At 42.3% G+C, this 17,377-nt stretch overlaps 1 protein-coding gene across 2 annotated transcripts in view; it reads right to left on the bottom strand.

Annotated features, from left to right (window-relative positions):
• PAK2 (p21 (RAC1) activated kinase 2) overlaps positions 1 to 16,965 on the bottom strand; it is an 80,724-nt gene extending 63,759 nt beyond the window's left edge. Inside the window, exon 1 of one of the 2 annotated variants that reach the window (XM_003926200.4) lies at positions 16,660 to 16,965. The gene's annotated coding sequence lies outside the window, so the exon portion shown is untranslated. Of the gene's footprint in view, positions 1 to 11,598; positions 11,692 to 16,659 lie in introns of those variants that run through there. The other variant, XM_074404053.1, reaches the window with a different exon arrangement.
• Between the last annotated feature and the right edge of the window lie 412 nt (positions 16,966 to 17,377).

Genomic DNA, 17,377 nt, shown 5'->3' with positions numbered 1-17,377 from the left:
TTCTAATGACAAACTTTGTTTCAGAATCTTAACCAGCAAAGCATAAATAATTTGTATAGCTTAAGAATGTATCTTGGCCAGGCACGGTGGCTCACACCTGTAATCCCAGCACTTTCGGGAGGCTGAGGCAGGCGGATCATGAGGTCAGGAGTTTGAGACAAGCCTGGCCAAGACGGTGAAACCCGTCTCTACTAAAAATAAAAAAAAATTAGCTCCGTGTGATGGCACACACCTGTAGTCCCAGCTACTTGGGAGGCTGAGACAGAAGAATTCCCTGAACCCAGGAGGTGAAGGTTGCAGTGAGCCAAGATTGCACCACTGCACTCCAGCCTGGGTGACAGAGTGAGACTCTGTTTCAAAAAAAAAAAAAAAAAGCATCTTTATATCCTTATGCATTCAAACTGCTCAAACTCACAGACTAGTCATGGCTACAGGGCCATAATGTGGCTGCACATGAATGATGCCTACTTATTACTGTACAAATATGAACAATGAGGTAAAAAATTATGCTCAGAGGCCAGGCCTGGTGGCTCATGCCTGTAATCCCAGCACTTTGGGAGGCCAAGGCAGGTGGATTGTCTAAGGTCAGGAGTTCGAGACCAGCCTGGCCAACATGGTAAAACCTCGTCTCTACTAAAAATACAAAAATTAGCTGGGCATGGTGGAGGGCGCCTGTAATCCCAGCTACTCGGGACTGAGGCAGGAGAATCACTTGAACCCAGGAGGTGGGGGTTGTGGTGAGCCAAGATTGTGCCATTGCACTCCAGCCTGGGCAAGAAGAGTGAAAACTCCATCTCAAAAAAAAAGAAAAAAAAGAAACAGAAACTGTTAACAGTAAAAAGGAATGAAGTACTAACAGATGCCACAACATGGATGGACCTTGAAAACTTGTGTTAAAGAAACCAGTAAAAGACTACATATTATATCATTCCATTCATGAGACAAAAAATAGATTAGTGGTTATTTTTGGGGAAATGAAATAAGGAATGAGAGTTATTGAGTGCAGTATTTCTCTCTGAGGTGATGCAAATATTCTCTAATTAGATAGTGGGGATGGCTGTATAACTTTGTGAGTATACTTAAAAAAATCCACTTAACTGTACACGTTAGAGGGTGAATTTTACTGTATATAAATTTTATATGTATATGAATATCTGTTTTTTTAAAATTTAAGGAATTTTTAAGAAAAAGAAAGAAACCACATTGGGCCAAACATAGATGCAAAGAGCAAGAAAAACTGACCTGAAACAGAGGCAGCGGCAAGGATGAAGAGTTTGCCTCTGGTGAAGAAGATGCTCTAAAGAATATGCCAGAGGCTCCTCCGGCAATGCAAAAAGAAGAGTTCTAGAAATAATTTGAAGAGTGGAAGCATCACTGGAATAATCAGGTAGTCTCTCAATGAGACTACTTTGATGGTGACAGAAATCATTTATGGCATCTGCTGTGTTCAGGAAAAGATCACTTCAATGACCTCACTGCCATGCCTCCTACCTTCTACGCTTACTCTTCATGTCTGAAAAAAATGTTGATGACAGGCATTATTATTCTGCTAGTAAAATTTCTACCCAGTGACAGAAAGATACGAGAATAAAAACGTGTGGTTTTTCCATTTTTAAGAAATTAACATTCTTGGCCAGGTATGGTGGTTCATGCCTATAATCCCAGCACTTTGGGGTACTGAGGCAGGCGGATCACTTGAGGTGAGGAGTTCAAGACTAGCCTAGCCAACATGGTGAAACTGTGTCTCTACTAAAAAATATAAAACTTAGCCAGGCATGGTTGCGAGCGCCTGTTGTCCTAGCTACTCGAGGCTGAGGCATGAGAATCACCCAAACCCAGGAGGCCAAGATTGCACCACTGCACTCCAGTCTGGATGATAGAGCAAGACTCTGTCTCAAAATAAAATAAGAATAAAAATTAAAATACTATTAATTCATTTTCCTACTTAAAACCTCATGGTTATTAAGGCAAAGCCCAACAGTGTACATATCATCAGCCTCCTGTCTAACTTTCTAGACTCATCTCATTTTACTCTTTCCCTCTTCAGGCTTTAAGTTTTTATTCTTACAGCTTCTTTAACTGCCATCTTAAGCCTTCACACATGACCTCCCTGGACACAGGACTCTGAGTGCTAAAACCAGGAAAGTCGTGGACAAACCAGAATGAACTGATGACTACTTTCTGATCACCACCTTCACCTGGCAAATACCTACTTCAGGTACTAGCTTAAAAATCATTTTCTCAGGAAACTTCTGACACCTGTTCATTGCCACAAGTGTTGGTTTATTTCCTTTTAACATTCATCACACTAGATTTCCTTTGTTAACATTTATCTTCTCTAACTATGTACGAAATCCACAAGCATGAATCCTGTGAGTATCTTGTTGACCATTACATCACTATCACACTGGATACTGTGTCTAGCCCAGAGTAGGTGATGAGTCATTATTTCTTGAATGAATAAATCAGTGAATGAAAGGATTTCATCTGTGACAGCATCAGAATTAAAGGGTTTTTTTCTTCTTTAGGCTAGTGGAGACCCAGGCAAGTTTGAAGATACACTCACTATTCTGTCTCCTTTAAGGCCACTATTCTAGAAAGCTAAGACAAACGCTCCATTTATCTTGATCATCACAACTGAAAACTGACCCAAAGACTTCATCCCTTAACCATCAAATGTTCAAGATGATACTCCAGGTCATTAATCTAAACCCTCACTATTCAATCTCTAACGTAAGTGTTCTCAGTATTTACAACAGAGCATCTTTTTCACCAGAAGATGGGACTCCAGGCCAAAGGAACGGATCTATGATGTAGCGCATAAGACAGCAAGGAGATCCAAGGGCACAGGCAGCAGCACTGGGAAATACTACTAAGCTGAGTAGGGCCAGAACGGCGCAGGTGCTGGGCAATAGGGAGCATCTGGAAATTTGAGGGGTTTGGTTTTAATGGTGTTTCCTATTCTTATAATAAAGGTAGTACATGATCATCACAGAAACCTCAAACCAGAATAAAGTCTAAAAGAAAAAAAAATAGCCCTAAGTCCACTGCTCAGAGATACCTGTTTTTGATATTTTCACACTAGAAGTTACTAGGTAGAGAAATAACATGGTTGGAAAAAATAACAGGAACTCTTCGTAAGTCTCTCCTAATTTATTCACTCATTCAAGTATTTATTAAGTGCCTAAAACAGTCTCAGTTTGGAGCTCACAAATAACAACGACTACTCTGAAATAAGTTAAGGAGCTGGCAGGGCCCAATGGAATGCACTGGAAAGGAGGACCCAGAGCTCATATTTAGGTGAGAGTAATTAGGCAAAAAATCAAAATTGGGTTTTGAAGGATGAGAAGGAATTTGTCAGGCAAAGAAAGAGAGGAAGGTATCTGTAAACAGAGACCACAGGGAGTGTAAAGGCATTTTGTAATTCAAATGTGACCCTTCTTTCTCTTTTTCTTCTTCTCCTTGGCTTTCACCCAATCACCACACTAAAAAGTGAAACAACGACAAAGCATGAAGTCAAGTGGTGAGGCTCAGAAAATGCTTCAAAACTGCCTTACAGTGGGAACAGGGAGAGAACAGGCGAGCAACAAGAAAGATGACTAAAAAAGTTGGAAGAAGTGACCGGGCACGATGGCTCACGCCTGTAATCCCAGAACTTTGGGAGGCCGAGGTGGGCGGATCACGAGGTCAGGAGTTCAAGACCAGCCTGATCAACATGGTGAAACCCCATCTCTACTAAAAATGCAAAAATGATCCCAGCACTTTGGGAGACCAAGGCGGGTGGACCTCGTAAGTTCGGGAGTTCGAGACCAGCCTGATTGACATGGAGAAACCCTGTCTCTACTAAAAATATCAGCTGGGCATGGTGGTACATGCCTGTAATCCCAGGTACTCGGGAGCCTGAGTCAGGAGAGTCACTTGAACCTGGGAGAATCACTTGTGGTCAGCCAAGATCACGCCATTGCACTCCAGCCTGAGCAACAAGAGTGAAACTCCATCTCAAAAAAAAAAAAAAAGTCAGAAGAAATACATAAACATTCTGAAGCCTAGTTTTCCCTAATTTTGGCCACGAACCCTAGTGGCAATTCAAAATGGAAAAACAGGGAGGGAGGGGCAATAAACATGAAAAATTTTCAGCCTCACTAGATTTACCAAACAGATGCAAATATGGAACAAGATACCATTCTCCTACTATCAAAGTGAAAATCTATCAATATGAGGTAAAATCTTTTACTGAAAGATGAAAGTCAAGACTGATGTTATTAAGTGGTTACCTGAATTTCACAAAATTGGAACAGGCTTACTCTAGTAAATAATGGAATCAAATCAGAAATCAACAATGTAGTCTGTCCCAAATATCCACCAATACAAATTATATGATATCTCTGAAGAATTTCTACTAGCTTTAAGGTCAACCGTAACTGAAAAAAGACTCACAACCCAGCCTGCCTGCCTCATAAAACAAAGCTCAACCATCTGCCTGAAAGAAGATATGAAGATACCCTGTGTCTCTCCACTAGCCATCCCTTTATTTGGAGACTCCGTCTGCTTTGAAGAATCAAGGCAGAATCAAGAATTGGTCAGCCAACCCTCGCTACGCAGAGGCAGTTTTTGCAGCAGCCACAGTTCCTTATCTTCTCTGATCTCTCAACATACATCCAGGGAGACTACCAGGCGCAAATTCCAGAAAACAAACAAGGAAGTGTGTATCTGCGTCTGTGTGTAGGTAAGGTTCCAGTGGAGCTGTGTAAGGGCAGGAAGACCTGAATGGACAGACACACTGCTTCCTGGGAGGTTTAATGAAGTCACAAGGAGAGTGTTATGTTGCGGGTATAAGATTAGAATCAGAAAAGCCTTAACAGCAGCACATGCTAGAAATCAGGACCCCTCTCAAACTGTATCAGTTCAGAGACTTACACAGACAGAAACAGGGTAGGATAAGATCCTCCTACCCTAGCCCAGAACTACCATATGAAGAGGAATGTCTGTTAATCACTGGAAATCACACTAGGAGCTGTGTATTCACCCCTCAGCAATACATCTGAGAAGTGGTTTCATCAGAACTCCAGTCCACTGTAGAGGCAAGGAAAACCCACATACATTTCTGACAAATGCACATCAGATAGGACATAACAGTTACTGTTCAATGATGAGTAAGCAGTAAGAAATCCAGCACTGATCCTAACAACAAAAGAAAACCACAAGGAAGATTACCCTTCTCACAGAGGCAAAACCTAACTTAGATGGTAAATTACTTCAGGACAGAACTAACTTCCAGTCCCTATTTGGCAAACTACACAAAACAGGCATATATGGAGAGAAGAGACCAAGATGAGATAAGATAATTTAAGAAAAGTGAGATAAATTTTAAAAGGATGCAAAAAAATTAAGATTGCAGCAAAAATAAAGCCAATATTGGAAGTGAAAAAGAAAAATCACACGAGTGATTAAAAAAAAAAAAAAAGGGGGGGCAAATATTTGAGCAGCTCCGAAGAGGACAGAAATGGTAAGCCAACCTAATAATTACATGTTTCCAAGGAAGGAAAAAGAACTGAAACAAAAGTAATAACCAAAAGTATTATTGGAAATTTTAAAAAAGCACCAGGCACAAAGATCATAAGGAGCTAAAGTTTCAGGCAACATTAGTGAGCCTGTACAAGACAGAATCTGTCAAAATACTTAAAGAAAAAGGACAGTGGCTCACGCCTGTAATCTCAGCACTTTGGGAGGCCGAAGCGGGTGGATCACGAGGTCAAGAGATTGAGACCATCCTGGTCAACGTGGTGAAACCCCGTCTCTACTAAAAGTACAAAAAACTAGCTGGGCATGGTGGCACGTGCCTGTAATCCCAGCTACTCGGGAGGCTGAGGCAGGAGAATTGCCTGAATCCAGGAGGCAGAGGTTACGGTGAGCCGAGATAGCGCCATTGCACTCCAGCCTGGGTAACAAGAGCGAAACTCCACCTCAAAAAAGAAAGAAAAAGGAAAATTCCTACCACCATTCAGACACAGCAGAAATGGGGTGGGAGAGACTGAAGATCTGAAACAAAATGATTAACTCAAGGTGACAGAACATCAACAGGATTTCTGAGGGAAGTTAGTAATCTAAATAATTAAATGTGGCTTCCAGGTACTCCTACTGAAAATATTAGCTGAACATGTACACTAGATGATATACTGATTAATGAATTTAAATGTAAAACTGAGAAAACTGACAATGAGCAATGAATTCACATAAATAAAGTTTAAATAACTTGTGTTAATACTAAATGTAATTGCCGAGATAAAAGTAATAATTAGGCCAGGTGTGACGGCCCTCACTTATAATCCCAGCATTTTGGGAGGCTGAGACAGGAGGATCACTTGAGCCCAGGAGTTTGAGACCAGCCTTGGCAACATAGTGAAACCTCATCTCTACAAAAAATTTAAAAATTAGGCGGGTGTGGTGGCATGCACCTGTAGTCTCACTACTTAGGCGGCTAAGGCGGGAGGACTGCCTGAGGCTGCAACGAGCTGAGGTTGCACCACTGCACTCCAACCTGAGCAACCTTCCTGTATCTGAAGATTATAAGATGTTTTTTTCTCTTAACCCATTCTCACTTTAACCTCTTTTCACCTCCATGGTGAGCTTGGAACAACAGAGCGAGACCTTGTCTCAAAAATAAATAGGTCAGACATGGTAGCTCACACTTGTAATCCCAGCACTTTGGGAGGCCAAGGCAGGTGGATCACTCGAGGACAGGAGTTTGAGATCAGCCTAGCCAACATGACAAAACCCTGTCTCTATTAAAAATACAAAAATTAGCCAGGCATGGTATGCACACCTGTAATCCCAGCTACTAGAGAGGCTGAGGCAGGAAAATTGCTTGAACCTGGGAAGAGGGGGTTGCAGTGAGCCAAGATCGTACCACTGCACTAAGGCCTGGGCAACAAAGCAAGACTCTGTCTCAAATAAATAAATAAAACAAAATTACTGAAAGATGATGGGATTAGAAACATGAAATATAGAAAAAAATATTAACAATATTGTGGTCCAGGCTCACCAAAGAAGTGAAAGGAGGATAAAATGAGAAACGGTTAAGAGAAAAGAAATCTTAATAATTTTCAGATATAGGAAGAGTCAAAACAATTTTCTTTTTCAGACTGACAGATGAGAAAAATTTTTTTCAATTCAGATTTAGACTCAAATTCACTTAAGCTAGTACACTTTAAAAACAGGATGTATACATTCCAAATATCTGAGATAAAAGCAAACCAAATACAATTTACAAAACAAAAAACGGAAAACATTGATAGGTGAACAGATAAACAAAAGGTGGTATAATACGTAGAATGAAATATTACTCACCTTTAAAAAGGAATTAAGTACTATAGGTTGAGTACGCCTTATCCAAAATGCAAAATGCTTGGAACTAGAATTGTTTCAGATTTCTAACATTGGAATATTTGCATAATGAGATATCTTGGGGATGAGACCCAAGTCTAAATATGACACTCATTTGTGACTGGGTGCGGTGGCTCACGCCTGTAATCCCAGCACTTTGGGAGGCCCAGACAGGTAGATCACCTGAGGTCAGAAGTTAAAGACAGGCCTAGCCAACATGGTGAAACCCCGTATCTACTAAAAATGCAAAATTAGGCAGGCATGGTGGCGTGCACCTGTAATCCCAGCTACCTGAGAAGCTGAGGTAGGAGAATTGCTTCAACTGGGACCTGGGAGGTGGAGGTTTCAGTAAGCCAAGATTGCACCACTGCACTCCAGCCTGGGCTATAGAGCGAGACTCCATCTCAAAACAAAACAAACAAAACAACAGTTGTGTCAAAAAGGAGGCAGAGAAATTGGAACTGTTGTGCACTGCTGGTGGAAATGTAAAGTGATGCAGCCACTGTGCAAAGCAATATGGTTATTCCTCAAAAAATTAAACAAAGAATTTAAAAAAATTAAACAGAATTATCATATAACCCAGCAACTCCATTCTGGATATGTACTCAAAAAGAACTGGAAAAAAGGTCTCAAAGAATACTTGTATACCCATGTTCATAGTGGCATTATCCTCCATAGCTAAAATATGGAAGCAACCCAAGTGTCAAGCAAAATGAGGCAAATACATACACGGGAATATTATTCACCCTAAAAAAAATTCTGACTTGCTACAACACAGATGAACCTCGAGGATAAGTGAAATAAATCAAAAAACACAAATATTCTATGATTCCACTTACATGAGGTACTTAAGAGTAGTCAAAATCATGCAGACAGAAAGCAAAATTTCCTTCTACTTTCTGAAAGGGTACAGAATTTCAGTTTTGCAGGATGGAAAGAGTTTCAGAGATAGATGGTGGTGACAGCTGCACATGATAAATGTATTTAGTACCACTTAACTATATACTTAAAACTGGTTAAGATGGTAAATTCCGTTATGTGTATTTTAAACCACAATGAGAAACTCCACACATCAATGTTAATAGCCGCTTTACTCATAATCACCAAACCTGGTCCTTCAATAGGTGAACATACATCCAAACAATGGAATATTATTCAGTGCTAAAATGAAATGACCTATCAAGCCATGAACATGGAACAACCTCAGATGCATACTGCTAAATGAAGGAAGCCAAGAGAAAAAGGCTACATACTATGTAATTCCAACTATGGGACATTGTGGAAAAGGCACTGCGATGGAGATAGTAAAAGATCAGTGGTTGCCAGGACTTGCAGTAAAGTGGAGAGGAACAGGTGGAGCAGAGAGTTTTAAGGTGAAGAAACAATTCTGTAGGATACTATAATGGTGGATACATGTTGCTGTACATTTGTCAAGACCCACTGAATGTACAGTACCACAGGAGCGAACCCTAATGTAAACTATGGGCTTTGGGTAGTAATAATGTGTGAATATTGGTTCACTGACTATCAAATATACCACAGTGATGCAGGATATTGATGATGGGGAGGCTTGGAGAAGAGGGGTGTGAGGAGCATGGGGTGTATGGGAACTCTATCTTAGGCTCAATTTTGCTGTGAACCTAAAATCCTGCAAAGTCTATTAATTAAAATGAATAAACATTTTAAAATATCATTAGAAATAAGAGAGTGACACTCAACCAACACATACTTATTCCATACCTATTTATTCAAAGCTCTGTAAAATAGAGTAAAATCCAGGTAAATGAGAAAGAAACTTCAGACGGACGTGCTATAAAGGAAAATAAACACACAGTGGAGCAGGAAGTCAGACGCAGAGTCGGGGTAGGCAGAGGTGATCATGAAAGACTGCCCAGGCTGGAGTGAAGTGGCGCAATCTCCACTCACGGCAACCTCTGTTCCCTGGATTCAAGCAATTCTCCTGCCTCAGCCTCCTGAGTAGCTGGGATTACAGGTACCCACCACCACACCTGGCTAATTTTTTTATTTTAGTAGAGACAGGGTTTCACCAGGGTGGTCAGGCTGGTCTTGAACTTCTGACCTCAAGTGATCCACTCTCTCTGGCCTCCCAAAGTCCTGGGATTACAGGCGTGAGCCATCACACCCAGCCAGATCTTTGTTTGAAAATACCATATAATTGCCGGGCGCGGTGGCTCAAGCCTGTAATCCCAGCACTTTGGGAGGCCGAGGCGGGTGGATCACGAGGTCAAGAGATCGAGACCAACCTGGTCAACATGGTGAAACCCCATCTCTGCTAAAAACACAAAAATAAGCCAAGCATGGTGGCGTGTGCCTATAATCCCAGCTACTCAGGAGGCTGAGGCAGGAGAATCATTTGAACTCAGGAGGTGAAGGCTGCAGTGAGCAGAGACTGTGTCACTGCACTCTAGCCTGGGTGACAGAGCAAGAAATAAACAAAAAGAATCTTTCTTTAAAACCAATAGCTGCCATCATCCCTAAATGCAAAAATATTAATACTAGAGTCATTTCAAGACAATGACACCTCTCTTGTTGAATCAAGTCTTGGAATTTCAGGCCAATGTAATAAAGACCTAAAACAGGGTTAAATATTTTAACTACAGAAAACAGGCTGAAAAAAAAAAAAAAAAGAAAACAGGTTGAAGTTAATATTATTCTCATATAAAACAATGAACCTGGAAAACAAAATAAATAGACTTTCACATGTTGGTTAGGCTGTCTCTAACTCCTGATATCAGGTGACCCAATCATCTCGGCCTCCCAAAGTGCTGGGATTTCAGGTGTGAGCCACTGCTCCCAGACTATTTCCATTAGTTCTAATAAGCACTTAGAGTAACCAGGCCGCATGCAGTGGCTCATGCCTGTAATCCCAGCACTTTGGGAGGCCGAGGCAAGGTGGATCACCTGAGGTCAGGAGTTCAAGACCAGCCTAGCCAAATTAGTGAAACCCCATCTCTACTAAAAACACAAAAAATTAGCCGAGCATGGTGGTGCCTATCTGTAATCCCAGCTACTGGGGAGGCTGAGGCATGAGAATCCCTTGAACCTGGGAGGTGGAAGTTGCAGTGAGCTGAGATTGCATCACTGTACTCCAGCCTGGGTCACAGAGTGAGACTATGTAGCCTCCACAAAAAAAAAAAAAAAAAAAAAAAAAAAAAAATAATAATAACTAATTATTAAAAGTACCAGAAGAAAACACATAAGAATATTTTTTGTAAAGGTGGAATGAGGAAGTCCTTAAACAGAAGGCCACAGGTTAATATCTATTACATGTGAAGAGCTTCTCTAATTCAATAAGGAAATATAGATTGGTAAAGTCTTTTTGGAAGGCAATTCAAAAAGAGTAAAAAGAAATTTAAACACACACAAATCGTTAAGAAAATACTTGTATACATATGCATGTGCACACAGACATACATATAAGGAAGTTCATTATGGCTCTAGTTTTAGCTGATCAAAATTAGAAACATAAATGGCCTTTTCACAAGATGGCGCGGAAAGCAAAGAAGGAAGCTCCTGCCCCACCTAAAGCCGAAGCCAAAGCGAAGGCGAAGGCTTTAAAGGCCAAGAAGGCAGTGTTGAAAGGTGTCCACAGCCACAAAAAAAAGAAGATCCGCACGTCACCCACATTCCGGCGGCCCAAGCACTGCGACTCCGGAGGCAGCCCAAATATCCTCGGAAGAGCGCCCCCGGGAGAAGCAAACTGGACCACTATGCTATCATCAAGTTTCCACTGACCACTGAGTCTGCCATGAAGAAGACAGAAGACAACAACACACTTGTGTTCATTGTGGATGTTAAAGCCAACAAGCACCAGATCAAACAGGCTGTGAAGAAGCTCTATGACATTGATGTGGCCAAGGTCGACACCCTGATTCGGCCTGATGGAGAGAAGAAGGCTTATGTTCGACTGGCTCCTGATTATGATACTTTGGATGTTGCCAACAAAATTGGGATCATCTAAACGGAGTCCAACTGGCTAATTCTAAATATATGTATATCTTTTCACCATTAAAAAAAAAAAAGAAACATAAATGACGACAAATAATTAAAGTACTACTATATAATGTACTATCTTATGACTTAAAAAGATGAGGTGCCATTACATGTAATAAGATAAAAAAACAATATATAAAGATCCAATTTTTTATTTTAAAATCAACATAAAAAGTATTCAGGCCGGGCAAGACGACTTACACCTGTAATCCCAACACTTTGGGAGGCCGAGGCAGGCGCATCAGGAGGTCAGGAGTTGGAGATCAGCCTGGCCAACATGGTGAAACCCTGTCTCTACAAGAAATACAAAAATTAGCTGGGCATGGTGGTGGGCACCTGTAAACCCAGCTACTCAGCAGGCTGAGGCAGGAGACTTGTTTGAACCCGGGAGATGGAGGTTGCAGTGAGCCAAGATCATGCCATTGGACACCAGTCTGGGCGACAGGGTGAGACTTCATCTCAAAACAAGAAGAACAACAAAAGTATCTCACACACAATAGGTACTTATTGCTAATTTATTAAGTAAAACTATTAACAGTGAGTAGGTACTTCTAAGAAATGGGACTAAAAAGTGAAGAGAGAGCAATTTTCACTTTTTAAAAATTTTGAGGGACAGGGTCTTATTCTGTCACCCAGGCTGTAATGCAGTGGTGCAATCATAGCTCAGTGCACCGCCAACTTTTGGGCTCAGGTGATCCTCCTGCCTCAGCCTCCCAAAGTGCTGGAATTTTCACTCTTTAAATATTTAATTGACTTGTATGAACCTTTTATAATAAACATGTACTGCTTTTAGAATTTAAATTTAAAATAAGGAACAAAACCACTGTTCTAATCTGTTACGATGGTTCCCTCTGCCAGCTGAGACTAAGGTGATTTTTGTCTTAATAGTTTTTACTACTTTCCAAATTTCTTATTTGATATTTTTTTCTACTTTTATCTTTGACTCATTTAAGAGATGGGGGTCTCCATATGTGGCCCAGGCTGACCTCAAATTCCTGGGCTCAAAAGATCCTCTGACTCCCAAGTAGCTGGGACTACACAGGCCATCACCAGCTACTGCCCACTTTTCAAATTTTCTACAAGAAATATGCATGTTTTTAAATCTGATATACTTGTGTTCAAAACCCCTATGTTTTATTTCAGTGGTGAAACTATTTTATATTTTTTCTCCTAAAAAATATTTTTTTTAAAGTTATGGTCTCAGAAACTTCAGTCTTTTAGAAGGCAGTTTTACTTTTTTTTTTTTTTTTGAGATGGAGTATCACTGTCACCCAGATTGAAGTGCAGTGGTGTGATGTCAGTTCGCCACAGCCTCTGCCTCCAGGGGTCAAGCAATTCTGCCTGTCTCCTGAGTATCTGAAATTACAGGTGCCCACCACCGCAGCCAGCTAATATTTGTATTTTTAGTAAAGACAGGGTTTGACCATGTTGCCCAGGCTGGTCTCGCTCTACTGACCTCAAGTGATCCACCAGCCTCAGCCTCCCAAAGTGTTGGTATTACAGGCATGAGCCAACGAGCCCACCTGAGGAGGCAGTTATAAATCTAAGTTTAGGAGTATCAACTCTACGGCATGTAAGAGCAGTCTATTAACTAACATTTATTAAGAACAATACTTACAGAATACTTTACCTGCATTCTCTCATTCGATCTAAATATCCCTATGAAATTGATATTATGTTTATTATTATCCCCATCTTGCAAATGAGAAAAGCAAGTCTTGAAAAAATGCTATTTTGGCTGGGTGCAGTGGCTCACACCTGTAATTCAGCGCTGTGGGAGGCAGAGATGAGTGGTCACGAAGTTAGGAGATGGAGACCATCCCTAGCTAACATGGCAAAACCTCGTCTCTACTGAAAACACAAAAAGCTAGTCCCAGCTACTTGGGAGGTTGAGGCAGCAGAATCCCTTGAACCCAGGAGGTGAAGGTTGCAATGAGCTGAGATTGTGCTACTGCACTCCAGCCTGGGTGACGGAATGAGACTCCATCTCAAAAAAAAAAAAAAAAAAAAAAGGAAAGAAAAAATATGTATCTTGCCCAGGGTAAAGTAGAACAGCCAGAATTCAAACCCAGGACTCTAGCTCCTAACCACCTGTGATACATGGAGTCGGTACTAAAGTAACTCAGAGATAGTAGGCTAGAACACTGAAATCCAGACTGACTACCCTTAGCCAGGTAGGTGATCCTAGAAGTGAAGAAGTGATGAAAAACTCAACTCTGATCACAGAAGAAGACAATCAGTATTTTATTTCTTGGGGCAATGAGGATTATTTTTTCCTTCCCTCTTCTGCTCTGTTAAGGCACAAAAAGGATACTAGGAAGAGTTCAGACACCCAATTTGCAACTGACACCCTCTCTCTGAATAGTCTGGAAACTTATATCTTAAAACTGGAAAGGGCTTTTGATAACAAACTGATCAAAACCCTTACAACTTAACGTCTTCAAGATGACCCAGTTTCAAAGTTTAATCAGAAGTGCTCAAGTCAGAAAGCCAAAAGAAATGTCATACTCAAATATAATAATAATCAATTTTGATAGAGAAAAGAAGAATCCAGCCAGGTGCAGTGGCTCATGCCTGTAATCCCAGCACTCTGGGAGGCCAAGGAGGATGGATCACGAGGTCAGGAGTTCAAGACCAGCTTGGCCAACATAGTGAAACCCCGTCTCTAGTAAAAATTTAAAAATTAGCTGGGTGTGGTGGTGTATGCCCGTAATCCCAGCCACTCGGGAGGCTGGGGCAGGAGAATCACTTGAATCCGAGAGGTGGAGGTTGCAGTAAGCTGAGATCACACCACTGCACTCCAGCCCAGGCAACAGTCCGAGACTCCGTATCAAAAAAAAAAAAAAAGGTAGGAACAATCTAACAATACCTACTTGTTTTATCCTTGGCTACTTGAAGAAGTTCTTACATCTTAGAAAAGTATAATTCAAAGTCTATCCTTTGTACCTCAGGTACTATTAAAAAAATAAAGTCTATCCTTAGCTACCTGAACAAGTTCTAAGTTATCTCTCTTAAAAAGTATAACTGAAAAGAAATAGAAACTGTTGGCCGGACGCGGGGGCTCACACCTGTAAACCCAGCACTTTGGGAGGCCAATGCAGGCGGATCACCTAAGGTCGGGTCCGGAGCTGGAGACTCGAGCCTGAGACCAGCCTGGCCAACATGGAGAAACCCCATCACTACTAAAAATACAAAATTAGCCAGGAATGGTGGTGCATGTCTGTAATCCCAGGTACTCCAGAGGCTGAGGCAGGAGAATCTCCTGAACATGGGGAGGCTTGGGTTGCATTAAGCCGAGATCACGCCACTGCATTCCAGCATGGGCAACAAGAGCGGAACTCCATCTCAAAAAAAAAAAAAAAAAAAAAAAAGAAACTGTTAACCGCATCTACTTGGGAACCTGTCTACCATAAAGATCACAGAGCCCTATCACTTGTATACTGGAACTATGAACTTACATTTTGAATTTGGGTTTGCAAGGTTGGTATTAAATAGCAGGAAGTCCAGAAGAGTTAACTGTCTCTGAATCATAGTAAAACATAAATTGAGGCCCTAAAGGAAGTGAAATACCCAGGAACCTTCATAAAAATATCTGCTTTTAGAAAAAACCGGCATAGACGCTAACATCTACAGACCAAGTTTCAAACTCCAACATTTCTACACCTTAATCCCTCAGGCCATAAAACATCCATTAAATTAAAAACAACTGATACTACTATTTAATAAACGATGGCAGTATTGAAGCTGAGTAGTGAAGCCACTTGTTTCAGAGCCTTGCAGGAGGGAAAGGTAACAATGGGCTAGTGAAAACACAAAATACACTGAATTTAGGTCAACCTCTGTTACCAAACCAGAAGGCTGGTTTAAGACCTACATCTATTATAGGTTCACTTTCCATAATATAAGTGTAAATCAGTGTGCTTGGCTAATTAGTAGCTCAAAAGATTTAAAAGCTGAAGATGACAAGAGTGAAAAAGTTGCCTGAAATCACAGTAACAGAACATGAAAAAGGCTCTTCATATATACACAAGCAAGAGTGTGTTTTACAAAAGCCACAGAGCTTCTGGCAAAATTGACAGGTTTTAACCTGCTTTAAAAATTACTATTCACTGCCTTCATCCCAATCTAACTTTATTGAGTGTTATTCTTTTGGACAACCTTACAAAAACAAAACCCCCAGAGCAAATTCTTGTACATTTCAATATCCTGCCTACTTATAAGAGCGGAAGAGTCGAACACAGCAGGGGAAAAAACGTGACGTGCACAACCTTGATCCAAAACACAGCTCTTCGTAGTCTAATTTTAGGACTAACCATTCTGTCTTTTCATAAAGATTAAAAAAGAAAACAAAGAAATGATACGTCACCTGTAAAGCCAAACTGAGATAATGATATCAATGGGAGTTCGTTCTTTTATCAAGGGAAAACAAATCACGCTCACAAGAGCATTACTATTAAAATTAAGATGCAAGGATGAGTACAACCTCACACGAACTGACAATGACACACTTCTGTTCTTGGATGGGTTATCTTTAAAGAATTAGTCAAAAGGTTGAGTCCACAGAGAAATCTGTGGCAACGTTTTATGTTTGTGCGTGCGTGTGTTTCAAAGAAAGCCAAACATGGTGAAAAACCAATCTTAACTTCACCTAAGTTACCTAAAGAACCGAATTTTCACCCCCAGGCTGAAGATCAAATAGGAGCAAGAATCTCTGAAAGTTCTGTTCGTAGGCAGTGGCCCTCGAGCGCCCGGGACGCTCTAGGTTTTTACAAATGTGGAATGTGGAAAAGAGGTTACAGACCCGAGCTGAGAAAACGGTTAAGGTACTCGCGAAAATATTCCTGAGCAGTGAAACTGGGGTGAACAGAGAGCTAGCAAGGAGGGGCTGAGAATCAGTGAGAGAGGAAAAATCAAGGAGCAAAACCCGAGCATTTAAGAAAACGGAGAAGAGGAAGAGGGTGAAACGCAAGGGAAGGGAAGACCGAGAGTCGGCAGAGCCCGTGGTGCCGCACGGTTCAGGACAGGGCTGGGTCCAGGAAGAGTCAGACCTCAGCAGCTCAGCAAGCTTCCCATTTCGGGCTAAAGCCAGAGAAGAAAACAGCCCTGGGGAGCAGACAATGAGCCACCGCCCCGGGAGCCGCGGCTCCCAGCACGCAGGTGGCGGCTCCCTGTCCCGGGCCGCTCCCGCCCGCCAGGCCGCGGAGAAGGAAGGAGGAAGAGAGCCGGCCCGCGTCCCGCGCCGGCGGGCCTGTGTGCACTTACCCCAGGCGAGCCAAGGTCCCCGCCCCAGCGAGGCGCCTTGGTCGGAGCTCCCGGCGGGCTGCGGAACCGCCCCGGGCCAGCGCGCGGCGCGGGGAGGGGAGGGGAGGGAAGGGGAAGCGGGGCGGGAAGAGACGCCGCACTGGAGCAGCCGCTGCTACCGCTAGGCCCAGCGGCGGCGGAGCCCTGCGGCCACCAGGGAGGGGAGGGGAGGGAGCCTTCGGCAATGGCGACGGCCCGGGCCGGAGGGGAAGCGGAACAACCGCCGCCGCTGCGCGTGGCCACAACCCTGGGGGAGGGCGACGGCAGGGAGCAGTGCGAGGCGGGGCCAGAACCCAGAACCCCTCCCGCCCTGAAGCCGGAGCTCCCCAGAGTGGAGACGAGCACCGCCTCCCACGGGCAGGCCCGCGCGGGGACCGCTGGGAGTCGTAGTTTGGTGATCGACGTTGCTTTTTATTCGTTTGGTAGTCTTTGCACTGAGAGGAGCAGCCAGTCCCTCATTTAATTTAGCATTGTCTCCAAGCAGGTCTTTGCCGACAGAAGACGCTGACAGACGATTGCTGTTATACACATTTCCTCCGCGACATTTGTTTCTGGGAATTCATATGTTATCCGCTTTGCTTTTTTGCTTACAAACCAATTCTGCTGCTAAATTAAGCCCCACCTCCTTACAAATTAATACTTCCCTATTTTATCCACTGAGGAGTTCATCAATGTTTCA

This window comes from Saimiri boliviensis, chromosome 8, assembly GCF_048565385.1.
Source record: "Saimiri boliviensis isolate mSaiBol1 chromosome 8, mSaiBol1.pri, whole genome shotgun sequence".
NCBI classification, from domain to species: Eukaryota; Metazoa; Chordata; class Mammalia; order Primates; family Cebidae; genus Saimiri; species Saimiri boliviensis.
Note: the sequence above shows the minus strand (reverse complement) of the source record. Positions and strands in the feature narration are given on the sequence as shown.